We start from the raw sequence: 27,269 nt of genomic DNA, 5'->3' as shown, positions 1-27,269 counted from the left end.
TGTTGTTTAACAAATGCTTTTGTAGCTTATCAAATGTCAAAAAATTAACGTTTTTAAATTTGAGGCCCCTTTGAGTCTAAAGCTAAGGTGCAGTGGCCCTCCTGCACTGCCCCCGATTTGTCCTGCGGATGGGGCCATTATCCTCCATCATCTGGTCCTGGTGGAAATTAGAGCAGCAAGAGGCCTATTCTACCTTTCACCTGGAGCCTATTACAAGGAAAGATCAGGCATAGTGGAGCTCAGTTCCACCACATCCCCTTTCGCCCTTGACCTGTGACTGGAATTCTATTAGCACTTCTCTTGCCCTGCGCCTCTCTCCAGTGTTTTTATATCAGAGCAACTGGTGTGAGGGATGGCTTCTCACTGGGGCAGACTTAACTTACCCATCTTCATCTCCACCTACTTCACTACTGCTGTTGTGTCTTCATTCTAATGATCTGAAATTATCCTTTTTTGTTATTCATAATGTAGATCAGCAGCTAAAGCAAACATCTTGATGAATTAGCTGACAATCTCTTCTGTCGTAAAGTTCACTGACTTTTTTTTCAGTATTTTAAAATATCTAATACTTTGGTTTATGGGGAACTGCCAGCTTATGTTTGTCTGTGCAGATGTATGCAAAAGGATGCAGGCACCTAAAATCCCTTGTATTTGTTAGATTGGGGTGAGCAAACTTTTTACTTCTGACCCCACTTTTCATCTCTTCAGTTAGCAGGGTCCCCCAGCCTGTGTAATGTAATCCAAACCAATGGAATTTTCAGTTATATTCATATGGCAAGAAAAAAAGCTTTTGGCCATGTAAGAAAATAAGCATGTAGAACGTAAAATTTTTACTAAGTGGTATGTAAATATAAATGTGAATACACATACATAAAAAAACAGCAGCATATTTCAACATTTTTAATAAGATGGATGAGCCTGAGACCTGGCAGCCAGTGACACTGCACTCCTCTTTCGAAATATCATGCCTGCCCCTCACTTTGCTCACCCTGGCTGTGGCCACACTAGCCCCTCCTTTTGAAGGAGCTATGGTAATGTGGTACTTTGGAATATGCTAATGAGGCACGCCATGAATATGCAGCACTTAATTAGCATAATCACAGCCACACACGCTTCAAAACTGACGGTTTTGAAACGCATGCTGCCTGTGTAACTGGGGGCCTTTCAAAACAGACTCCTGATTTCGAAAGCCCCTTCTTCCCATCTGGTGCGGCCACAGCCCACGTTAGATAACCCACTGAGGTGGCTGCTGCATGAACACATGCCTCTGTAGAAATTATCTTCTCGACATAAACAAGATAAGAGTCCTAAAGCACAATTTATATCTTTGTGACTTATGTAAGTTTCCCCTTAACGCTCAGTGGCAATTGAAGAAGACCAGGCCCAGCTATGTGTTGTATTGATTCTAAAGGCTCAAGAGTATGTAGTTAATCCCTTTCAAACCTTGTAGAATGCAAAGTCTTGGAGATCTTCCAAACTGCCAGCTGAAAGTTGCATTTCAGAATCAGTGGTGTGTGGTGTTCTGAGATTCCAAAAGAGGGCAGTAGGCCAAAATCTGTCCCCTCACACGTGTAAAGCAAGATTATTTAAATTAATTTTAATGGAGATGTTTGGGTTTAGAGCAGTGTAAAATATCAAATTCTGATGCCCTGTATCATCAGTGAGTGTTTTCTACCTCCTACTGAATTCACCATGGTCTGCTCCAAATGTGTGTCTAAATAAATATGATAATTCTACACCAGGTACTTGAATCCTTTCCAATATAGATAATCATATTGCACCAAACAGCCACACACTTTTGTACTTACCTGGAAATATTGCTACAGCTACTAGAGGAGGTTAGATATATGTGAAATCTGATGAGATTAAGGAAATACTACACACCCTTCCTCTTTAACAAAACCTTTGCTCCATAATAAGAGTCAACTCACAGCATTAAGAACCCCTTCTTTTGTATCCTTGACTCCTAAAAATACTGAACTCAGGCTCAAGCAAACCAGAATACTCTGCAGAAAGAGAAGAATATGATGTTTTGTGAAGTGAACTCGAGACTTTCCTCTATTGCCAATTGATTATATGTGGAAAGTAAAATCAGGTATGATTGTTATGCATAGCAGTATAAATCCCTAAGATACATAGATAGTATTGAAGTATAAATGCTACCATGACCTAAAATTTTATATTGTACATGGACTTTTGTAGACATAAGTTATGCACACAAAACATGCAGTGCAAACACTCATGTGGGAGTTGCCTTAATGTACAGGTATATGCACACATACATCCCCTTTTTGTACAGAGGGATTAGCTATTTTGCATTTGTACTTTTGCGTATACATTTTTACATGTAATCACTTAATTTAAAATAATGTCACTGTGGTCTTTATATTTCTTATTACTTTTTCTACAGTTACTACCAAATATTTGAGTACCATTTTATAATCACTGAAAGAAAAAAAACAGTATGAAAGAGGACAATTAATGGTCCCGGGATTTTTACAGGTAAGGAGAAGTAACTGATTCTGTGAAAGTTCAAAAAATCATAGTAGATTACTGAGTTGTGTTTGTCCAGAGTACAGTCAAGGCAACTGAATCAGAGTTGGAGAGTATTACACTTTAAAACTCAAGTGCAGATCTCATATTATACAGTTCAAGTTCATGGTCCAACATTAGTATAAAATTGAAGTAAACTGTTTTACTATATAGAAATTTTACTAATGTTATGATAAAATATAATGCTGTAATTAGCCAAGTTATTAAATTATAGTGCTAAATCATTGTGAATCAACGTTGCTGAAGTAATAAAAATTGAGATGTAAAAATGCAGTGTTTGATGTGGGCAGAAGGAATAACCATCATATTGCAAAGCCATAGGGCCCTAGGAATAAGCATCACTTAGGCTGGGTCTACACTTGCCCCCAACTTCGAAGGGGGCATGGTAATCAGGGCAATGGGAGATTTTGAGGAGTAAAGGGACTTTGAAATAGTGTGGGCACTTTGAAGTGCCTGCGGTTCCACGCATGCCAACGCTTCAAAGTTTGAAGCTTTAAAGTTGCCACAGGGAAGAATTAGCCTAATGAAGTGCTATGTATTCACTGAAGCATTTCATTAGTAATCTCCTGTTGCCCTGATTAACGTGCCCCCTTCGAAGTTGGGAGCAAGTGTAGACAAGCCCTTAGTTCACATGTTCAAGGTTTTCTTTGCGCCCAGCAAGCTAGAGACTCATATACCACCAGTTAGATTCCTAGAGCATCAATGTAGCATTGACTATATTTTTAAATTCATGATGGGGTAAAAATAAAGGACAACAATTTTTTTTTAAATATGAAAATTGCCTGATATCTGAAAGAGCCCAGATATTGAATGGAACATCTTTAAATCTACAAGGGTTTAAAAAAAAAGTAAGACACTAAAAACAATTTTTTAAATGTCATTTTTAATTAAACTCATGAACTATTTAACAGAGTTACTTGAAAATACTCAGAAAACTCATCCTTTACTCTCAGATTACGTTCTGTAAATTTGGGGAAAATGCACTGTGTTTTGATACTGAAGAAAAAGGTTGACTCCCTACTTTAAGTGAAAATATTCATTGTAAACTTCAGAGTTGAATGTGATCTGTGCCTTCATAATATACTGTGTTTTATACATGTTTGTAAGTGGGCTACATTATTTGTGGCCACTACATTTTAAAGCCAATAGATGCAGTGCTATGATGGTATATTAAATAAAAAGTTGGAACTAAAGCACTTTATTATTTATAACTTTATAATGGTTTCAAGTAAGTAAGGAGGAATAACAGCCAAGACTGTAGAAGTAGAGAGAATGTTCAGAAATTAAGAAAAATAGAAATACATAATGGCCATGTCTACACTAGCCCCAAACTTCGAAATGGCCACGCAAATGGCCATTTCGAAGTTTACTAATGAAGCGCTGAAATGCATATTCAACACTTCATTAGCACACGGGTGGCCGCGGTGCTTTGAATTTGACGCGGCTCACCGCTGCGTGGGTCGTCCCGACAGGGCTCCTTTTCGAAAGGACCTCGCCTACTTCGAAGTCCCCATAAGGGGAGCCCCGAAAAGGAGCCCTGTCGGGACGAGCCATGCGGCAGCGAGCTGCGTCAATTTCGAAGCGCCGTGGCTGCCCGCATGCTAATGAAGCGCTGAATATGCATTTCAACGCTTCATTAGTAAACTTCAAAATGGCCATTTGCGTGGCCATTTTGAAGTTTGGGGCTAGTGTAGATGTAGCCAATATGATGTAAAAGGAGACAGACAAAAATTAAGAGAAGAATTTTACTGGAGGAGAAACAATTTTATTTTATTTTAAAGCCCTAAATGAATAAAATAAAGTCTTTGAATGTGACGATGATTAAAAAGACAAAATCATTAGGTAAAGATATTTACCAAGTTTATAGTCTTTCATTTTGATTATAATTTTAATTAGCTGGACGCTGAGGGGGGATGAAAATGAAAGTCTGTATCATCTACTTACTCTTTAAATTGCATTCCACCTTAATTTTCTGCTCTTCAGTTCTTAATTTTCTCTATTTTGTTCTGCGTAATCCGGTTATCAGACTAAAGTGATTTTCTTTCAGCCAGGTTTAACATTCAGTATTTGAGTCTGTGAACCAAAAGTTCAGCCCACTGCTTCAATTTTTATTCTTTCAATAGCAGAAGCTCTCCAGGTAACTTTTCCAGTCCTTTGTCTATACAGCAGGGTGCTTTATGTACATATGACAGTTATGCAACTATTAACAAAGGCTTCTATTTTAAAAATAATTATGGTCCATTTACACAGTTTCCCACAGAATTTACTCATAAAATGCAGGATGCACCAAAAAAAAGATTAAATTCTGCTGTTTTTCCTGTTCATTAAAGCCATTTGGCTAAATATAGGTTAGTTACTTGCTTTTGCATTCTGGAGGAAAAGGATAGAATCACTCAAACTCAGATGTTCTTATGTAAAGAGCAAACTACACTTAGTGTTTGTTTCTTTTAAATAATTTGCTTTAGGAAAGGTTCTCCTCCAAGATAAACTTCTATTCTTTTGTATAAAGCTAAATATGAGCTGTTATATGGGGAGGGACTTTATTTTGTGACCCTGAAGATTGTTACTAAACCACACCCTGACAGAAGTGGTGTCATCCACCATGAAATCTGTGTGCATTTCTCAAGAAAATGTGGGTTACTAGGTGAAATTGTGTGTCCCACAATATGCTGGAGGACAGACTAAGTGATCTAATAGTTCCTATGATCTTAAAAACATATGAATCTATTAACTAAATAGTTTTTAGCTGTGAGTCAGAGTTTTACGCCCTATAAATAGGGGCAGCTCAACTGATGTTGAATTAACACAAGGTAAGAATTTGGTTCCATGTGTCTGAAAATAGATATTATTTTCAAGTATAAAAATAAGAGAACAAAAAATGAATGGAGAGAGACAACTTTTATAAAGAAATAACAAAACTAAGTGGTAATTCAAGAACTATCCACCAAATCTCATTTTTAAGAGCGGCTGTTAAAGTGTTGATGAACAAATATGAGTTGATGAGCCAGGAACACTAAACAATCAAATATATGGGTTTCTCTAGATATTACAATAAGTTCTGAGAGTTTCACTTTATAACCCAATGTGATTAAACAGCATACTGTTGCAAATGCAGCTGTGATAGTAATATAGTAAAATAAACCTTTTAAAAAGATATTTCTAACTAAATCATGGAAAAAAAGACAAGACAATGGGAGGAAAATTGCTAAAAATCCAACTACATGGGAGACCTTTGGTTGGCACTGACCTCTGAAATCTCACATTTCAAACCCTGGGGTCCTAGAACTGTTGTAAAAATGGAAACTTAAAAACCCATAGATGATGTCTGGGCGGCATTGCAATGAGTTTGTATTACTAGATGATATGAATGAGTTCAGCTGTGAGAAGAATGAATGTAAACAAAAGAAGCTCTGGGTTGAGGATGAGCTTGCACACCTGCAGGTGGGATCCACAAAGGGACTTAGATGTTACATCACTGAGTCTGTGTCTACACTAGAGCGATCTGTTGACAGAAGTCGCTGTTGGGATGGGGTGCGGGTCAGGGAGGCCCTCAGGGTGGCCTTTGTCCAGGTGCCCCAGTGACACTCCCTGAAGCCCCTTCCACCATTGCCCGACTACTGCCCACACACATGTGCCCCTCCCCACTGCCTCCCCCTCCTCCACCTATCACATGGGACACAGGAGTGTTTGCAAATAAGCATGTTAACGCTCAAAATGAACCGTCTTGGAGCAACAACATGAACGGGGGTACCTATATATGGGGTGAATGGGAGGAACTCTGTACAATGTGGTGGAAGGGGGTGGGGGCACCTGAACCTGGGGGGGCTCAGTCTTTCACAGGGGTGGGGGCTGTGACCCAAAAACACCATGGGAGCCTCTACTGCCCTGTGTCCGGGGTCCCCAGCAGTCCTGGAATGGGGACAGGACCACAGGGAAGCAGGGGTGTCGGGGGGCGGGGGGTGCTGTGGCCACAGGCTCGGCAGCAGGGGCCAAAGGGGTGGAGGGAGCTGGCCCGGTGTGGCCTGTCCTGGTGGTGAGCAGCTGCACCAGTTCCAGCAGGGCAGCTGGAGGGATGTCGAGTGGAAGCAGAGCAGCGAGGTCAGGGGCACCACAGGAGGGGCGGCAGATGGTGGTGGCAGGGGTGGGCACTGGATGACAGCCCAGGTGAGAGCCTGAAGGGCCCTAGCAACCTCGCCCCAGGCCTCCCAGTGCCACCCTGTGTCTGCCTCCTCCAGCTCCAGCCACTGCCAGAGCATGGTGATGGCCATGGTCTGTGATGCGGCCTCTTCCTCCTCCTCCCAGTGGCAGCATGGCCTCAGCATGGGTCCACCCAGGTGGCAGGGGTTGGGATGGCCTGGCCCCCTTGGCACTCGGGGGAGTGGGGGCTTCTCTGGCCCTAGACAGGGCTTGTCTGGTCCTCAGACAGCAGTGCTGTGGAGACAGAAGGTGAGAGGGGGCAACCCATCAGCCCTGTGATCTGGTCCTGAGGGCCATGCTCCACACCCACTGTGGTGAGACCCTCCTTGATGGCCTGGGGGTTCCTGGGTACACAGGGGTCTCTGCACAGGTGAGCCACATGCTCGGTGAAGTCCATCCCCCTCCCACTCCCTGCTCCCCGGGCTTGTGGGTTGTGGTGCTGTCCGCAGCTATGGGTGCTGAGTGCTATGTGCAGGCTGCTCTGTGGCCTGGAGGCCACAGCTGGCTGGGATGCATTGGGATGTGGCTCATAGCCATGTGGCTGGCCCTCTGCCAGCTGTTCCAGGTGGCTTAACCACCGGCCCGGAGTGTCTGATATACCAGTTGCGTACCTGAGGGTCCCTCAAGGACTTTGGGGGTGGCCCTGTGGATGGGTCTTGGCTTGAGGATCTGGAGGGGTCCTGGATTGAAAAGCTGAAGGGGATTGCGATCACCAGGGTCTCCTCCGAGGACGTGTCCGGCTCCTGGTCCTGGGTCCTGCCTGTGGCTCACAGCTGGTCGTTGGGCACCACCTGGGGCTTTGCCTCGGGTGCCGCTGTGTCCAGCACAGCCTCCAGCTTGGCTGTGTCCTTCAGCCCTGGGAGCCGATAGAAGGCTTTGTCGTGAGGGCAGCTGTTGGGCGCTGCCCCTGAGTGGCTGGCCATATCCTGGGCCTGGGTGTATGCCTGCTGCAGCTCTTTAACCTTTGACCCCACCTGGTCAGCTGTGCGGGGGGCGGGGGTGGCCCCAGGTCCTTTGTCCCGCCAACAGCCAGATGAGGGCTGTGGCATTCAGGTGCTGGCCACTGGTGTGGAGGAGCACCTCCTCATCCCCCACAGTCCTAGGAGGTCTTTAATCTCCTCCTCACTTCAGGAGGGGGCCCTCTTCTTCAGCCCCTGACTGCCCTCCAGGGATCCCTCTGGTGGGTCAGAGGGGGCTCCCTGGGAGGTGTGGGGTACTGACCTGGTCTTCGAGCCAGTGGGGTGCCTTGCTGGGCTCTGGCATTGCCGGGCAAGCATGTTGCTCAAGGCTTGTGGGGCTCCTGCAGCCAGCATGCTCTCAGCTTTCTACCATGGGGTTTCTGGGTCCCTGTGTCTTTAAATGAGGCTAAACGCCCTGACCCCAGAGCCCTGCCTGTGCTGGCAGGGGCATCTCTGCATGCCAGCTGGCCATTGCCATGGAGGACTGCTCTTTCTAAAGAGCGGCCTGCAGAGCGTCTACACGCGCCTTCTTTCGAAAGAAGATTTTGAAAAAAGAGGCTCTTCCTGAAACTGGAATGGAAGAGCGATTTCAAAAGGAGCACTGTGTTCTTTCGAAATTACTTTCCAATGAATGTTTTTTATGTGTAGATGCTCCATGGGATCTTTCGAAAGGGGACCTCCTTTCAAAAACTATTTCGAAAGCACTTGCTAGCGTAGACACCTCCCCTGCCTTCATGAGCTTTCATTGAGATAATTTAATCTCAAAGTATTCCAGTTACAGGTATCTCTGGTACAACTTTTATAATTTCCCATAGGTTTTTCTTTTGTCAGTTAAGCTAGGGCAGTTGCATAGTGTTCTCTAACTACATTCTTACAGCAATACTTAAACCTGATGAAATAAGAATAAATTTGTTTAGGTAAGTTACCTTGGCATGAATCTCGGAATGGACTCCTTGGTTCCAGGTCTTTCCATTGTTACAATTCTATTTTATACAGGTAAGTCAAACTCCTTTGTCATGTTATGTCCAATGTAATTAAACTTGTCCAGTTCAATTTAAGATTCTTTTCTCCCGAATAGAGAACATTAGGTTTCTTCTAATTGTGGAGTTGATCATTTTAACTTAGGATCAGCAGCAATTACTTCCATCCCATCTTAGAACTCAGGTACTGAGAGAATCCTGAAAAGATGTTTGCATTTACACATATGTGCCAAAATGATTTGAAGGCAGTGTTTGCTGTAAGATGAGTGCTTGGGCAACTTCCCAGGAAAAACTCAGGTACCTCCCTGCTGATTAGCAAAGTGGCGGCATGTGAGTCTATTGACAGTGCACATCTGTGTATGCCTTGGTGCAATAACAAAATTTATTCTGCCCAGGGAGGGAAGGAATTAGAAGGAACACTGGTGTAGCATTTTGCGTATTCTCAGTAGAAATGAACCTGCCAAAATCCTTGGTTTGTGTCCAAAACTGAAAACTCTCTTGCATTTTGAAGTCTAGACAAGACTACCTTAACTATTCTCCTGGGATAGTGCTTTTATTAATAGTTTTTTTCATGTTTCCAATCTATACACATTTTAACCTGTTTAACCTGTTACCCCATTCAATTTTTGTCTGAATTTACCCACGTAACATCCAATTTTATCATCTTGTGAAGTTTAGCTTTTACTTTTCTCTCTTAGTATTAACAGGATTTTATGTAGGACATATATTTTTGACAGTGCATTCTCTTCTACATTAGCATGATGTACTTTATCTTTAATACATCCCGATCTATTTTAAAACATCATCAAGTTCAGTAATATCTTTTGCCTCCGTATCAGTGAACAAATTTGTTTATCTGCATTTGTTGACTGCTCTTAGACCCAAGCACAAATGAGCTTTTCTGTGCCATTGTTAGAACTCTGCTGAGCGGTGTCTGTACAATCATGCCAGTGGGGCATTGCCTCCTAGTCTTACCTGCCCATTGTATGAAACAAGGTTAGTTTTCTGTTTTAACATGTGACAGACACAAATATTTCTGGATGCATTTTCATTGTTACATGGTACTTTGTCTCAATAAATATTGTGAAACTGGCATTTTGTTTATTTCCATTGATACTAACCATTCTATTGCAGGCCTTGCATTGTACACATATAGAAATAGAACCACTAACTTTCTGTGTGATGATCATAGTTTTGTTTTCTACTTGTCTACAAAACCAACATCCATTCATGAGTACGTCTGGGCAATTGTTGCTCCTATTGTGTGCATGCCAATGTTACCAACTATGGCTGTTAATGATCTTTGGTGTATTTTAAAGGCCTAACTGCTGAAATCAAGACTGTTATCTGAGAATTACAGCATTCATTAAAAAAGGAAGTTTCTAGTAATTTTTTGTGCTTGTGGATATTAGCTTAAAATTATTTCTCATTCTCCAACACTAAAAAAAAAAACACTCCAAATTTATTATTTTTAAATCTGATTTTTGTTTCAATTTCCTAAATTTTCTAGACTTATTCATGCTTTTTTTTTAATGTTTGAGGTTATCAATATTGTGCAGCCCTTTTGCTAAATGTCTTTGTCATGTGATTGCCTCCACATAGGTTACAAACAAAATTGGCCTCTGTTAACAATTTTTTTTTCTACGCAGCAGTAGCATGCATTTTTACTCAGTTGCAATTCAGTTCTTTCACTGCTTGTTAACCCTTTCATTTACAAATTAAATGAAATGCAAACCTAAGAAAGATTCTCATCAGCAGTCACAGGCTACACCACAGTAATACTAATCCTGGAACTTTTCCTTGCAACAAACCCCACTGCCAACTTTGTCCACATATTTATTCTACAGGTACCACCACTGGACCTCACCATGTTAGTTACAAAGATCAAAGGCAAATTCTCGTACATTTCCAGCAACATTATGTATGACATTATGTGCCTGCAATCCCCTGCCACTATGTACATTGGACAGACTGGGCAAAACCTTCTCCAAAGAATACATGGACACAGAGGAGACATAATGGCATAAGCAGGTCAGTGAAACTTCAGTGGAGTGGGCCATTCTGTTAAAGACCTCAGAATTTGTGTCCTAGAGCACTGAGAATTTAAAAACAGGTTACAACAAGAAATTTGTGAATTGGAATTCATATTCAAATTTGACACATTAACACACGATATGAACAGACATATCAATTACCTCATGCATTACAAAGACTGCTTCCCTTCCTTTGATGCTCATAATTATCACAGGCAGGACAATTAACATTCCCCCTCCTTTCACTCCCTCTCTCAGTCCTATGTACTTGATTTGTCAGTTTTTATTGCATTTTTTTTTTTTGGTCCTCTGTACTTATAAATATCAGTCTGTATTGGAAATGAGGTTGATCTGAAGAAGTGGGTCTGTCCCATGAAAGCTCATCACCGAGTAAATCATTCGGTTAGTCTTTAAAGTGCTACATTTCTGCTGTTTTGTTTTGTTGGAGTACAGACTAACATAGCTACCCTCTGTGTTATCTTTCATTTGCAAATCATTTTCATTAGCCATGCAAAAATTCACTATCTTTTACTGCATTAAATCCACTTCATTCAGTGATGATATGTTAATCTGATTTTTACTAATGCGTATAATTTAGTCTCTAATTAATGCAGCAGGTTAAAAATACAAAATAAATTTCAATTAAAATATTCAACACTTCTTATTTGTTTTAAGTTATAGGGTTCAAAACACTGATTTCTCATTCTCGTTTTAAATAAAATTTTAGCCATGTTTAATTGAAAGTTATTGAAATTACTGTCTTCATTTACTATTTGTTTTTTGTCTCTTAAAAGAGATATTTTACCATTTCCATGAAATTTTCTGTACACTAATAAAAAAATGTAAAGATAAAAATATTTGGAAAAGATGTCAATTTTTTCCCAAATAATAATCCTTTAACAAAAAACAAATCCATTTAGTGATGAAAATCATTTTGATTTGAAAATGTTGGCCAGATCTACTAATCGGCCTGAAAACTATTCAAATCCAAAGCGTTTGGTTTTCTTATGCATCGATGTAACATCAGATCAATTGTCTTACCTTGCTGGTTTCCCATAATGTACCTTTACCAAGTGAGTTTTTGTGCATGTCAAAGTACTACTGAAACTGTAAATAAGTATCTCACAATTCACTCTCCTCTCTGTGGTCCCACTGGATGTCCTGGTACTACAAACCTCTGTATGCAACAGTTCAGAGTATATGCAGAGCATGGGGGGAGGGAATAGCTCAGTGGTTAGAGTATTGACCTTGTAGACCCATGCTTATAAATTCACTCCTTGAGGGGGCCTTCAAGAGTTTGGGTCAAGTCAGAATTTAAAAAAAAAAAATATCTACAAGAGATAGTGATAGGTTCTGCTGTGAGGGCAGGGAACTGGACTTGGACTATGTCTACACTAGAGTAATCTGTCGATAATTCTGTTGGAAGATATCTTCCGACAAAGCTTCTGTCGACAGATTGTGGCCGGACTGCAAAGCAGAACAAAGGAGCAATCTTCTCTGTCAACAGAGAGCGACCTGGCCAGCCCAGCCACTCTCTTGAATAAACAGCCAACCAGAAGCACATCAGAAAGGGCTACTTAGTGTCCCAGAAGCACTGTCTTTCAAAAGAAGGCCCCTAGAACATCCAGACTGGCTTTATGTTGACAGAGGTGTTATGCCTAATGGGGGAGCAGCAGAATGCTGTCAACAAAAGTGCTGCGTTCTGTCAATTTACTTTTGAAAAAAAGCCTTGGGAATATGGACACTCCCTGGGTTTTGACGACAAAACTTTCTAGTGTAGACACTGCCTCGATGACCTCTTGAGATCCTTTCCAGTTCCATAACACACACACTTTATGGATTTCTCCAGTATACAGTAGGGTCTCAGTATTTGCAAACCTAAGGTTCGCAAATTCAATTATTTGCAAGTGGCCACGAGCCGCCACTTCCCCCGGGGCTCCAGGCAGGGAGTGCCAGCAGCTGGGGGCTGCCATATTCGCAAAATTCAACATTTGCAAGGGTTCTCAACACTGAACCTTTGTGAATGCTGAGACCCTACTGTACTTCTAGGAAGACTTGAGAACTGCCTCCTCTAGTTCTGGTGACTTTGCTTGCTTTGTTTTCCGTTGGCTTTTGATACTATGAAATAAAAGCTAGACATGATGGAGAGGTAGTAAAAAGACTAATGTTTATTTTCGGGCTCCACCCACATGACAGAGGTCATGGTTACATGGTACATACACCTGTTATATTTTAGGGATTAGTATGCACTGGCTCTAGCAGCCTCTAGAGATTCCCATATTACAAAAACTGAAATTTAGCTGAAAGGACACTTCTTAAAAATAACTCTCACCTAAATAGAAAAAAAATTAAGTATGTTCAACATATGGCATCCTAGAACATTTGATATTTTAAATGTGTAGTAAATGTCAGAAACATTTTTACAGCATTTGGATCTTTTGTCTTTCAAAGGACGAATAAACCTTAAGTTGCTTTAGCAGCTTTGAAGGCTTTTTTTATTATTTGGTACTGCTGCCTTTGAACTCAAGTAATTTTAAAACTAAATATGAACTGCAAAACTCAGTCCATTAATACTCTTTTAATATCAGTTTATATAATTAGCCCTGAGTCTCTGACAATTAATTTCATGCATTTTGAGGAACAACACTAATTTCGCACTCAGCAACATCTAAAACAAAGTGATTCAAATAGGAAAAAGCCCGTTCCTCATGATTTTGGCATCATTACTGCAGACTTGTAGATTTCCATTGCAATACATCACCAGAACCCATTTTTTTGTAAAAACACATGCAGACAGATGTGTCCCACATTAGTATTTTGAGACATGGGCCTGATTTGACTACTTTTATAGAAGTGCAAATTAGAGGAAAATCCACAAAAGTGATCAGCCCAGATTCCACAACTATCTATTAGATTAGACTCTTTTGCACTGAACTTCACTTAGTTCAATAAAACTCACTGATTCTTCCTTACAAGCATCCCACAGATATTTAAGAGAGTCTATGCTCGTGTGGCTTGCATAATGAAGAACCAGAAGAAAGCATAAGTTAAAGTTTTAGATATCATAAAATTCAATCTTGCATTAAAATAGCAAACCTAACACATTATTATCTGGCACTGACCCTTTTCTTTTATCACCTAATACCTTTCTTTATCAAACAGCCTTGCTAGCTTTGACCTGCTGCCAAGGAGGAGTTGGGTCCAGTACCTAAAAATTGGGGCCCCCGTGAGAAGTTGTTTTCCAAGCTGCAAGTATTTAAGTATTCAGGTTTTTCCCCATATCAAAGCAGGACAAAAATCTAAAAATCTGACTGTTGCAAAATGATGGTAAAAAACAAACATAAAAATTCAGGTCAATTGAAACCTTTTATTTTGATAATTTTGAAATGTTTCACTTTAACCTTTTTAAAATTTGTAAATGCTCGGTGTATATTAACTAAAAGTTCCAACTAAATCATTCTGAGTACACAAATGAAACTTTTTATTTCAAAAATTTAAAAATGGGAAGTTTGGCAATTTTGAATATTTTAATTTTTTTAAATCTGGAGATTCATCAGAACAGACCCTGGCTCTCAAAAGCTTCCATTTTGATGAATTTAAATTTTCTGACCAAAAAAAGATTAGAATATTCCTGTCAAGTGTTGATAATTTAGGTGTACATTGGGAAGACTTACATGTTTAATGCTTAATTTTAGCTATGGTATTTCTTATAAGCACTTTATTGGGTACCTAAACACTGGTCATGCCACAATATTCAATGATTAAGCACACCCAAGCATACATCCAAATGCGCACAGCAATCTCATTTGTGCTTGAATATTTCTGTGTGCCTTGTGGACATGGGCCTAATTATCTAGGAAGTAAAATGACCTATTTCTGATCTTACATGATTATGCTAATATAACAATTGTACCTGGAAGTAAGTGCAGAAATTTTGAGAAGCATGGAAAATAAAATAAAACCATCCACTGTTTAGTCATGGGCCTGATTCTTTAACCTCTCAAGGTCCCTTCCAGTTCTAGTATTCCATGATTCTATGAAAACAGGAAATGGGCCATATCATCGTCTTCATCAGTGCATCCCAGCTGCAGAAGCAGGGAGTCACAATAGAACACAGAAAATAGAACAGGAGTGTTTGATATTTCTCGGCAACCCCCAAAAGACTGTTGCAAAACTGAGAATGACATTCAAAAGCAGATTGAATACAATCCAGAGGGCATATTTAGAAAATACTGCAGCACCAATTTCCCCACATTTGTAACTGGGACACACTACATATGTGTTGTGATTTTAACATGAACTTGGAAACTTATAATGAAAGAAAGCAACTAGCTAGGTGTGCCACTCTTACACATCTTTAATATCTGTATACAACTCTGCTTCTCTTGCAGAAAGCCTTTTCCAAGCTTTATAGTAGAGGTGGTCAAAGTTTTTCATTCAGAAACAATTTTTTTTAATAAAAATGTTCTCTTCAGATTAAATTTTCATTTTCAGAAAACACCTCAACATATTTCACATTTTTTGTGAAAATGAAACTAAAAACATTCTGGTTTTGAAAAGCAATTTTTCTTATGTTTTGTTTTGCAGTGAAACAACAAAAAAGAGCTCTGAGCAACTCAGAGACATTCCTGGGTTTTATTCCTTTCTTTCTGAATGTTTCACAGAAAATACTATTTTCCAACCAGCTGTAGTTTTAAGATCTGACTGAGCTGTTGAGATGGCGATGCTCCTAGAGAATGAATGCTCCTATGTAAAGCCTGAGTTTTATCCTCGTGTTAAAATAAACAGGAGTCATAAAAAATAAGGAATCACAATAATCTCATAACAGTTCAGGAAAGCAAGTGTGGGGTTCTTTTGTAATTGTATATCCTTATCAAAGTAATGATATCTAGATGTTATAGTTACTGAGGTAGGAGTAGAACAAGAGAGAGGAAGCAACTTGATGGGCTTTGAGAGTCTCCTTGACATAAAATTCTTCTTCTGACAGTCCAAAAGTTGCCATATCACAAGACTAGGAGGCCAATTACCATGAAACAAGAGAGTCAAATTAATAGAATCTACCAGGGAAAAAAGGGCATGCAACAATGGTTTGCTGTTGCTTTCAATCAGGGAACGAGAGAGAAGATAAGTGCATCATGGGAGGCTGACAACGTGTACCCAGTACCACTCATGACAATATTTTTGTCCCATCAGGCAGTGGGAGCCTAATCCAGAATTCATATGGGCGGCAGGAACTGTGGAATGGCTACCCACAGCGCATTGCTGTTTGAGTTGAGAATAGCCAAGGGGGTGGGTATACACTCCACTGCCCATATAAGCTTAGTGAGCACATGCATGAGATCAGATGCTAAAAACTGACCTCAATGAATTCAACCTAATTTCATGATGAAAGTGCCTTGCCCGTGTGGACATCTCAGGAGTTAACAGTGCTGTCAGTGGATCTACTGGGCTGTAACTTGGTAGTGTAGACTTGGCCTCCAACTCGTAAGTTTTTGCTTTGTGTTCAGGCAAAATTATTCAAGGAGCTCCATTGTAGCTTCTTTCCATTGTATGGCATATCACTGCTCTCTGATATCACAAAATAGACAGGAAAAAAATGGTAGCTGTACTCCAAATAGCCTAGTAAATATTGACCTTTCATGAATTACAATATGCAGGCCCACCGGCGGGGGCGGTCAAAGGAGCAGTTGCCATCGGGCCAAGTGATTCAAAAGGACCCAGTGCTCCTGTGCATCTCTGTAACTGCAATAGCAGTGGCTGAATCCCCAGGCTCTTTACATTGCTGCTGGAGTGCCACATGGCACACTCTGGGTAGCTCTGAGAGCTGCCAGCACTAACCCTTTTCCCTCCCGCTGTATGGAGCTGGGCCCTCACCTTGCCCAGAGACCTGGCTATTCTCTTGGCCCCACTGACAATGAGATTATGAGATGAATTAGCATTAGAAAACACAGAAAACAGAACACAAAGCAGCATTGGAAGGATGAGTGCTATACTTGAGGAAATGACATGGCCAAAATGAGAAAGGGAAAGATGTTTGAGGATCTGAATAAATTACCGTGCCGTTTGCAAAGTGAGACCTATTTGTGGGTAAAAAGGAGAGACAGATGAAAAAAAATACCCATTTGGAAAACATGATTTTCAAGCTATCAGAAGTAATTAGACTAATATAGAATAGGGCTTGTCAGTAATACTTTTATTTATTAGAGCTTAGTTTTTTATGAGTTACACAAACATAAAGAGCATCTTAAATGGTAAGTTTACATTTCTGAATTTGTACGTATTTGAAACAGCTGATCTGACCTTTTTCGGAAAAAAAATCTGAAAACAAATTTGCTTTTGGGCTTTGGCTTGGTATTCAAGCTTCAGTCTGAAGCAAAGCCTAGCACAGGGGAGTTATCACAGAATACGTTCAGATGGGTTTTTAAGATACAAACTGGTGCTACCAACCAATGCAGTTAGCAGAATGTAATGGTATCCAGACCACTTGTGTGAATTGTTTGTGAAGTCATAAATTTTGGCTGCTTCCTGGATTTCTGCTAGGAATCTTCTTACATACATTGCTCCTGCTGTGTCTGCACAGAACCATCAGGAGAATCCAGTAGCTGCGAGGGAACTTTGCTGTTTCCCTTTCCTCTCTAGGGGCAGTACTGCACAGTATGATCCAAAATCACTGTTTTGCCTTTCTAGAGCCTAATCCAAAGCCTACTTAAGTTAATTGGAATCTTTCCATTGACTTCAGCAAGCTTTGGCTCATGTCCCTGGCAACTACAGAAGCAGCAGAAACTAGAAACAGCTGGGGAAAATACACTGATTATTATAGCCTATACTCTTTATTGCTATAATATTGTCCATAGGTTCTAAATTGTGATTAAATCATAGTAATCCCACCCCTCCAAAGTAATGCTTATCTTCTACCACTTTGGCATGTATTAAACTATAGAGAAAATACATATTCATAACACAGACCATAACTTTGATAGAGTTTATACATTTTATCAGGTAAGTAAGATGCATTTTAAAATTAGGTGGATCTACTCTATTTGCAGTACCGATCTGAACGTTTGACAGCATTGTGTGTATTTAGAGAGGAGATCACTGAAGGCATTTCAATACCACAACTTAAGTTCTCAATGATAGTATAAATATATTTAATTTGATCATTTGTAATTTTAAGCTTTCCACTCCAAAACTATAAAATTAAAAAACATAAACAGCTCTCATAATGAAGGCTGAAGCTTCCTCCTTTTTTATCTCTCTTGGTGTACATCATATAGTATGAACTGCACTACACAGCCACAACTTGAGTGAGTTAATAATGGAGTAGTTTCCTATTAGTAAATGCATAAGTTAGTATATTATTAAAATTGGGGTGTACAGTTGTGTTTTAACACACAGTAGAATATTGAATGTCAGCTGGAAAGCCATTATCAGATGTAGAACAATACCTGGACTACAATAGACCCATTCCCACCTTCCAAGCCCTCCTAACTTTGAAGCCAACATTTAGAAACCCATAGCAGATCAACAGCTGCTAAGCATAAATAATGAGCACGAAAATAAAAGTGGACAAGTTCAAAGTGATGGAGCAAACCCATGAACAACCTTAAAATTCCTTTAAAAATCTTTACATTTGTACCACAATCTGCCAGTTGACTAGTGAATTGATTTGTGAACAACCATAAAATGAGCACTGATTGTTATGGCAGTAACACTTTAACATCAGTGCTTTTTAATAAATTGCAGTTTGTGATGAGTGCCCTGAAGGAGCCCAAGTAGAAAAACGCAATAATCATATTAGCCAACTGCAAAAGGATCACTAATATGACTTCTTCCTGTCAGTGTGACATACAGTAGAAGGGCATACTGCAGTGGAATGCTTGACATTAGCTATTAGCCAAAACAGGTGCAGAAACAAAAGCATCTTCCACTTGAAGAGTCTGCATTTTTCTTTTTTAAAAAATGCCCGGTGTGCAATCCAGATTTCAGTCTAGGTTGTGCATTGTGTGATGTGTGAATTATTTTATCTTATCACACAGTATTTTCTTGTGATGTTCATAAAGTTATACAAAAGTGAACTGAAAAGATTTAATATATGCCCTGCCCAGCAAAGTGTTCTTTTCTGATTCCATAAATGCAGACTTGAGAAGCCAAGATTCCTACAAATTTGTGTCCAGGGTGTGTAGAAAAGTGCACATTATATGTCATCACTGTCATGTAAGTACCGTGTACTGTGCATTACTACAGCTTTAGGCAGAGAACTGTAGTGGAATGGCACCACCATGTTACTTAACCAATCAGAAACAGAAAAATCATATGACCAGTGGCAGCTTGTGTTATTCCATCAGTTAGTAAATTGGATGCAGTTTGTCAGATGGACACAATATCCCTCCACTGTAGGTGGTCTCTCTTTCATTAGGTTTCAGATTAATGGAGCTGAACAGTAATCCAAAAATGTGTGATGGGTACATCAACCTCATTTTTTGTTAACAGTGCTTCCTAAACATTGGAAGCAAGTACAAACATAGATTTTGTTTGGCTTATTTTGATCCTTGCAGAGTCTATTGCCTATCCAACATCACTGCTGGGTGCTTATGGTTTCGGTTAGCAGTATCTGGTATAGTCTCAGGATGAGCTGTTTCTGAAATAATCTAGCAATTTATGCATGCTGCAGAAATAGTTGGTGGCATACTGCTAAAACTTTTTTTCAAGATGTAACAAACATTCAATAATCAATTTACATACAAGAATGGGCATTGGAGTTATTCTAGTGACACTTGAAAGTAAATGGTCAACACAAGAATGTTTGTGATACATGGCTTGTGGAAGTACATTTAAACTACTTTTCAAGTAAAAAAATAAGCATGTTACTTACATTGTTCAAGTACTGGCTAATTTAAATCAAGGTGCTTATAAAACGCAGCTTTTAGTGTAATCCAGTGTAACAAAATGTAGATCATACAAAGATGACAGATAATTGACTATAAAGGCAATAGTAGCTTTCTGTGTGCATTGTAGTCTATAGAATTAAGATGATACCACACTATGTGGGTATTTAAAAGTTCTTATGTATTTTTTTTGTTGAAAACAGTGCATAAACATCATATGTAAATAATTTTCTTTCAAAAAATAAAACTCTAAATACACTAGTATGCATCAAGTATTTCTCCTTTTTTAAAAATACAAACTTTATTCATGTTGAGTACACAAAAATATATTTAATCCAATAAATATTTTTAAATTGTGTATTATAAGAACTTCCAATCTAATTTAATGTTGTTTTTTTTTCCCTGTGTTATGTCAAAATTTAGTTCAGGATTTCTCAGTCTAAAAGTGCTTCTGGCTACTCAAACTTGTGAAGATTTAAAGAAACCATAATATGAACAGCAAGAATACCATAGCTATAGTGTACTGTATGTGCAGTATATCTATCTATGGTATAAGCTGGTTGATATTTCATTTGTTCTATGCTTTTCATTGGTATGCCTTTAAAAATCATAACGTACACTTAGGTTATTTTTTAAAATAATTATTTAATATTCTGCCATTTTCTAGCATAACTGGACAACTTTTCTTCTGAAGTTCTAATATAGATATGTCCGTTAAGCCAGTTTTCCCAAATTCTGTCTCACTCTTTAATGGATCTCTTTCAACATGATGATACGCTGCCAGTCCACTTCAATTAGTGTCAAGAAAGGGGAAAAACATTCAAATACTTTGCAAAAGTTGCTGGAGCCTCTTCTTAAAAGCAAATTTGAAGGGCTAGTCTTCACCTTTTTTCTCCTTTAACATTATATTATTACAGGAGTTTTTGTAAACTGGTGTTATAAATGATTATTTTTACTTGAGAGAAGCACAAAGAAAGATTAAAAATGGATATAAAGAGATTTTGGTTCTTGATCTTCTTTTCTTCTCATATCAAGCTTTAGAAAGTCTTGCTGGAAGAACACAAGGAACAGCAGGTAGGTTTCTTACAGATCTTTGAGACCTCCTTCCACTAAGATCCCAGGGGAGCTAGAACAGTATACTTCTGTGGTTCAAAAAGTCTTTGGACCAGAAAAAGAGGCCTTTATCTGCCAACATTTCAAACATATTCAATCAAATATTGATCTAGAAAATCAGTCATTTTTTCTCTAGCAAAGAAATTAAATTAGTACTACCCACTGAAGGTCTACAAATGGGTCTGCTGAAGATAATGATAGTGCCCTAGGCTATTTCTAGGATCAAAAATTTGTATGGACACCAATCTGATTTGATATTTTTTGTAATGCCTGGGGGGAAAAAAGGGTGAAAGAACTGCTTGCCAACTGTAATGTGCTGGAGATTATCTCATGTGGCGAGTCATTGCATCAAGGAGCCAGGTAGGTTTTACAGTTCCATCTAATCTTTTAAATAAAAGGAATGGAATATGGCCCATTTCACCTTACAGAAAGGTTTTCATCACCTGAAACGTCTGATACATCTTATTAATGTTGACTCTGGTAGCAAATGCCTCTCTGGCTCATAAACATTCCCTCTATCTATTGTGTTCTATTTTCAAGGTGTCCCTCATGTATTACTTAAATAGAAGTTATAGGGCTCATCTTCCTGTTTTTAATACTGATATTTAAGAAGATGAGAAAAAAGCATATCAAATGTTCAATAATTAGCTGAGAATTCCTTCCAATATTTTTTTTCAAATATCACTACTGCAGCATACTCATCTTGCTATTCTTGGAAATGACATATTTGTGTTACAGACAAAGGCAGTCTTTACAAGAGAACGTAAGGTTTTAATAACTTATTTTAATGAATTTACGAGAAAAATATATCAGACATTACCAATTATCTTTAATAATAGTCATTATTAAACCATTTGTCATGTTCTTACCAACAAAATTGGATTCTTGGGAATTTAACTACGTAGATACAAGAAAATGAAATCTTATTTCAGTTGTATCAGCAAAATGACCAAATTTCCTTTCTCTCTCCTTTATAAGATACATAGATCACAAAAATTGACAAACTTCATCACATCTAAACATTGTAATTGTCTCATTCCCCTGAGATATGCTGAATCAAAGCCCTGGGTACAAATATATACAGAAGGAACATGCCCAAGCTGTAAATACTGGATCTGAATACAAACTCTTGAAAAACATGAGTACATTAGGACCAACTGCTTTTTTACTGAAGGAGATAGCCACAAAGTTCAGATCATCAAGCTTCCAAATATGTGCCAATATCTTAAATGTACAAATCTGTGTTTTTCTCTATAGTATAATAATATTCACACATTCACTCATTCTCTATATTTTTATTAAAATCATATGGCCAAAATATAGTAAAGTGTGTAGATATTTACACACTCTTGATTTCTCTAAAAGGAAAGTAGCTAAGGTAAAATCACAGTGATCTTCATGCTTTCATTCTTAAGCCAATCATCAGGAAGAAATTTCCTACAATATTAGAAACAATTTAAGAAGTTTTTAATTTTCTCCTATTGAAGATAGAATACTGAGTTGGATGGGCCATCAGCTGCTTCAGTGAGGCTATTCCTATGTTACACACCATGTAACAGAAAAGTTCTATATGCAGTTGAGAGAATTGGTCTTTTTTCGTGCATTGTAATTCATAATTCATAGCAGTCTTTAGAATGTTATTTTCCTGTGTCTGGTCATCTAGTAGACTTGTATTTAAATACACAAATATGCTTAGTTTAATTTGTGGTTTAACTAATTGGCTGCAGAAGTAATGTAGATTGTTATAGTTGCTACTCTGAACTTTAGTCTACAATAGGTGCACCTACTGATAGGAGAACTCTAATGACAGAGATTATGAACACATTGTTCTAAACCCTGTTTACTGTAGTAATTTGTATGAAAATTCTGCTCTCACTTATACTAATGTAATTCCAGGGTAATTCAGATGATTTTCAGGGAAGATACATAGTGTCACATCTGTGTAAATGAGAGAGCCATCTATCTGATGAACAGTCCAACTGGAATTTACCAAAGCTAGTCTCATATGAATAAAATGATGGGATCTAGCCCAAAATATTTTTTACGTTTATCTTAATGTAAGTTTCTTGAGACTGTTCACTAGGCTGTGATCATCTGATCTTATCTCCGGTGTAACGCAGGCCATAGAACTTCCCCAAAAAATTCCTTTTGAATGAAAGCATATTTTTAAAAAACCCAACCTTGATATAGCAATTAAGAGTGATGAAAAATTCATCATGAACCTTGGCTAATTACTATCACTGTTAAAAAATGTGGGTTTTATTTCCAGTCTGAATTCATCTAGCTTCTATGTTAAGGTTTTCAAACAGTTTAAATATGAATTGTTCAGCTTGATGTGTGACAGCAATTCATCAGTCTTTTTCAACAATGAATTTGCAAAAATGGATAGACATATGATGATGACTAGCTCTTTGGTGGACTGACACACTGTAGAAGTATTTTGATTCAGCATGATGCAATTCTCCGCAGCTTTTCTGATGATCCAGAAATCACTGTATTGCCTGTACACTGTTATATGGATGATGTATAATTACTAGAGACATTGATTTTGCAAATAGTGAATGAAAAACTTATTGCTGGGAAAAGAATAAGAAACTCCTTTTAAAAGAATGACTTTGCATATTGTTTTAACTTAGAGGATTGGCTGTAAATTTGGGGAAACTTTAGTGACATCTATATTTTTCTTTGTGCTGTTCATAGCTTCTGAGTACTTTCCTCCACCAAATGTTCAGTGTTTGGTTTAAAAAAAAAAAAAGGCTAACCAAATGATCTTAAAAAATAATTAGAGGTACATGTCTGCTAGAACTGGAAAGGACCTCAGAAGGTCATCTAGTCCAGTCCCTTGCCGTAGGACTAAGCACCATCCCTGACATCTATTTGCCCCAATCCCTAAACAGTCTCCTCAAGGACTGAGCTCACAATCTTGGGTTTAGAAGGCCAATGCTCAGACCACTGAGCTATCCCTCCCCCTATGTTGGAAAATATCTGAATAAGGAAGTATTATCTATAAGGTTACTAATACTAGAGTAAAAAAATGTAGTAGGTAATGTTTGCTCCTGCTGATTGTACACATAGGGTGCTCTCCACTATTTCTTGGAGAGAATCGTTAGTGACATGAATCAAGTGGACAAATTTCTCTTGTAGACTTTTGTGCTGTTGTCATCAATAGGGATGGGTGAAACAGTTCCGTGAAAACCCATTCCTGTTTCCTGCCAATCTTCTTTTATTCCTCAAACCAAATCTTCTTTGAGCTTTGTGACTTTAAAATGCAGCCCTCCTACCCATTGGTCATGTACTAGAGAGATATGGGTGTTTACACCGTGTCTATTGACTTTTCCATCATTTTCCCATCACCCACTTCTTACCAGCAAGGGGATAAGATAGAACCTTGAGTTATGTCTAAGAACAGCTTCATCTTCAGGGGGCAGTCAAGTAACCCAGGCACATTCTCCTAGAATGCAGGGGTGGCACGATGGATCCATTTTTTCCAGTACATTGAGGCACTCTCATAGGTAGCCAGATGGCTTGTTAGCTCATTTGGTGCATTGAGCCAAGTAATCTATCCACTGAATTTCATGAAGTGCCAATTTAAAATGAAAAAGACTTAAATTTTGAAATAATGGATGTGGATTCCTCTGTATAAGAAAAAGGGAGTTCGACCCCGTTACAGTGATGAATAGGTCTGGTGTGCCGGTCTGAGGAGCAGTTAGTTGTCGCAGTGGGAAACAGGTTGCTTGGTTGCCCATGAAAATGAGGAAGTAATGCTCAAAAGAGGTTTGAATCTGTTGAACTTCCTCTCAAACACAAATGACAAGGGAAGCCATGGACTATAGGGTCACCAGTTCTATTGGGATCCTCAAAGGTTCAGTTAAGTTTCAGATTAGTATTAAAAGTGAATGTGAATTCTCAGCCATTTATGGTTCTTGCATCTCTGATTTTGGAGGAGAACTATAATCACTAGAACTGACCAGGCACTAGTTTACTGACCCTTGAATCTAAACAATAAATATATTTGGGATAGTCCAAGATTTGACTATGGCTTCCAACACAGTTCAGATTTAAATTCGCCAGTTAGTGTTGCATAATAAATTATTTTGTTAGTCTTTAAAGTGATACTGGACTGGTTTTTTTTCAATACATCAGTATTTCTTTTTAAAAAATGTCAAGTGTGCAAAAAATTACCTCAGAAGCTTTGCATATCAGCTTTAAAAAAAAGTCTAGATTAGAATTTTGTTTTCCAATTTACCCATTTAAAGAGAAAATGCCCTGATAGCTAACTCTGGCATTTTGTCTTGTAAAGAGAAGATAAGAAGGAATGGATCACTATACAGCAACTCATACCTGTTTATAAAATATACAAATATAAAATATAAAATATACATAGAATACACCAGGTCAGGTGAAAATAGAGGTTTGTAGGGATACATGCTGAAGTATTCTGATTATTTTCTATGTCTTGCATAGGCTAGTTAGTCATATTGACCTGATTCTGATTTTTAGAAAGGTCAGTTTTGGTGTGCCTAAGGAACGGAGATGCAGGCTTATGCACTTTTGTATTTTAAATATAAAGACAGATCTGAGAAAGTTGTTGCGGAAGAATTACAGGAGGTCACCGTTGCAAGGGATGACCAGCAAGAAGATGGATAGCTGGTGTGCTGCAGATCACTGGGAGATCAGCTGCTAAGTGCTTGAAACTAGTGAGGGATTGAAAAGGCTTCCCAAAATTCTATGACATTTAAATGAATAAACTGATTTAACTTATTAAGTATCTGAATGTGAACAAAAGTGAAGACCTGTGTCTTCAAATTTAGGACATCCAGAGCAAAGAGACTTGGAAGCATAGTTGTTATTGTTGCCATGATTAACCAGAGGCTGATCTGTGTACCAGATTAACCAATATTTTTTCCCATCAAAACAATAAATTGTACTTAAGGCAAAACTGATTCTCTTGAACTGTATACTGTGACCGATGGAGAAGCATCATTTTAAAAATATAGACCCTCCTATATTGAAATAGCCAAACTACATGTAAATGCACCCAGAAAATCAGCCACACTACATGCAGCTCTACAAGCAGGGAATCTTTAAAAAGATCAAGATTAAGGTGCTTATAATTAAAAGAAATAACTTTTGGGATCTAAGTTAGTAAAGAAGAAAATTAGAAGGGCTAAAGTGGGTTTAAAAGAATTACCATAGCAGTAGGCCTTACTATGTAAAGGGTGAGAAGTTCAAAACAATTTAAAATAAAATCAAAATATATATGGTAGGCACATTATCAATGTAGCTTCTGAAAAGAAAAAAAATCATACCTCTCTAATCTACTAGAATTCAATGAACATATAAATAGTCTGGTGGGCAAAGAAGAATCACTTGACAAATGCTGAGACCTATATAGTGTATTTAATAAGGTTTCCCACAAGAAGATACTAAATAAACTAAGCTAAGATGTGAGAGATGTAGGCCCCTGCAAAAACTTCCAAATGCAGCAGAATTTCATCCAGATATTGTTACAGATTACTTTGTCTAAAAGATGGGAAAAAATATTGGAGACAAGCAATCTACTTTTATCCTGGCAAAAGTTGAACTCTGAAGTGGCCAATGGCATATAGTAAGATTGGCATTATTTGTTTATTAATGATCTGAAAAAAGGAATAAATAGTAAATTTTGCAGGTGACACAAAATTATTCTGATTAATCAAGTCTAAAGAGGGTTATATGAACCATCAGAAGGAAATAAACAAGCTAAGTGAATGAGTAATGTCATGGCAGATGAAATTCAGTGCTGCTGATATATGCAAATTAATGCACTTTGAACAGAATTTTTAAAATCTACTTAGACTTTACTGGGTTCCAAATTAATTATATCAACTCAGGAGAAGTATGTGGGCACCACTCTTGACAACTCATTGAAGACTTCTGCTCAATATGCAGCTGAGGTCAAATCCTTTTAGGATGCAGGAGAAATGGGATGGTGAATAATACAGAAAATATTATGTCTTTCTTAAAAATACAATGGTTCAACGTCCTCTGGTGCAGTATCAGTCACTCTGTCTCAAAAGAATATTACAAAATTAGAATCAGAGAAGTAGCTGAGTTAGTCTGTATCTTCAAAAACAGCAAGTCCAGTGGCACCTTAGGCATAAGCTTTTATGGGCAAAGACCCGCTTCGTCAGATGAAGCAGGTCTTTGCTCATGAAAGCTTATGCTCCAAAATATCTGCTAATCTATAAGGTGCAACAGGACTTCTTGTTTACAAAATTAGAGGAAGTTCAGTGATACATGTCAGGAAGGATTAGAGGTATGGAAAAGAGACTGAAAATGCAATGAATTAATACAAATGTCATGCAGCAGTATGCCTGTACTTTTAGTATGGGGCAGGAGGTGTTTAAGTAACTAATGTTTACATTGTGTAGGAGTTAGTTAAATTGGTAACAAACAAGTACATAAGGCATACATCTGAAGAGCTGCCACTGGTAAGCTTGTTTTTACGTATTGGAATTTTAATCCTCATTAGCATTTCTTCAAGTGAAGTTTTTCAAGGCTGACCAA

At 38.5% G+C, this 27,269-nt stretch overlaps 1 long non-coding RNA gene across 1 annotated transcript in view; it reads left to right on the top strand.

Moving 5' to 3' along the window:
* LOC142010220 (uncharacterized) overlaps positions 1 to 27,269 on the top strand; it is a 49,145-nt gene that overhangs the window by 3,116 nt on the left and 18,760 nt on the right. Inside the window, exons 2-3 of the long non-coding RNA XR_012644732.1 lie at positions 2,411 to 2,502; positions 10,537 to 10,720. This is a non-coding gene — a long non-coding RNA (uncharacterized LOC142010220). The remainder of the gene's footprint in view (positions 1 to 2,410; positions 2,503 to 10,536; positions 10,721 to 27,269) is intronic.

Source organism: Carettochelys insculpta, chromosome 3 (assembly GCF_033958435.1).
Source record: "Carettochelys insculpta isolate YL-2023 chromosome 3, ASM3395843v1, whole genome shotgun sequence".
Taxonomy (NCBI): Eukaryota; Metazoa; Chordata; order Testudines; family Carettochelyidae; genus Carettochelys; species Carettochelys insculpta.
Note: the sequence above shows the minus strand (reverse complement) of the source record. Positions and strands in the feature narration are given on the sequence as shown.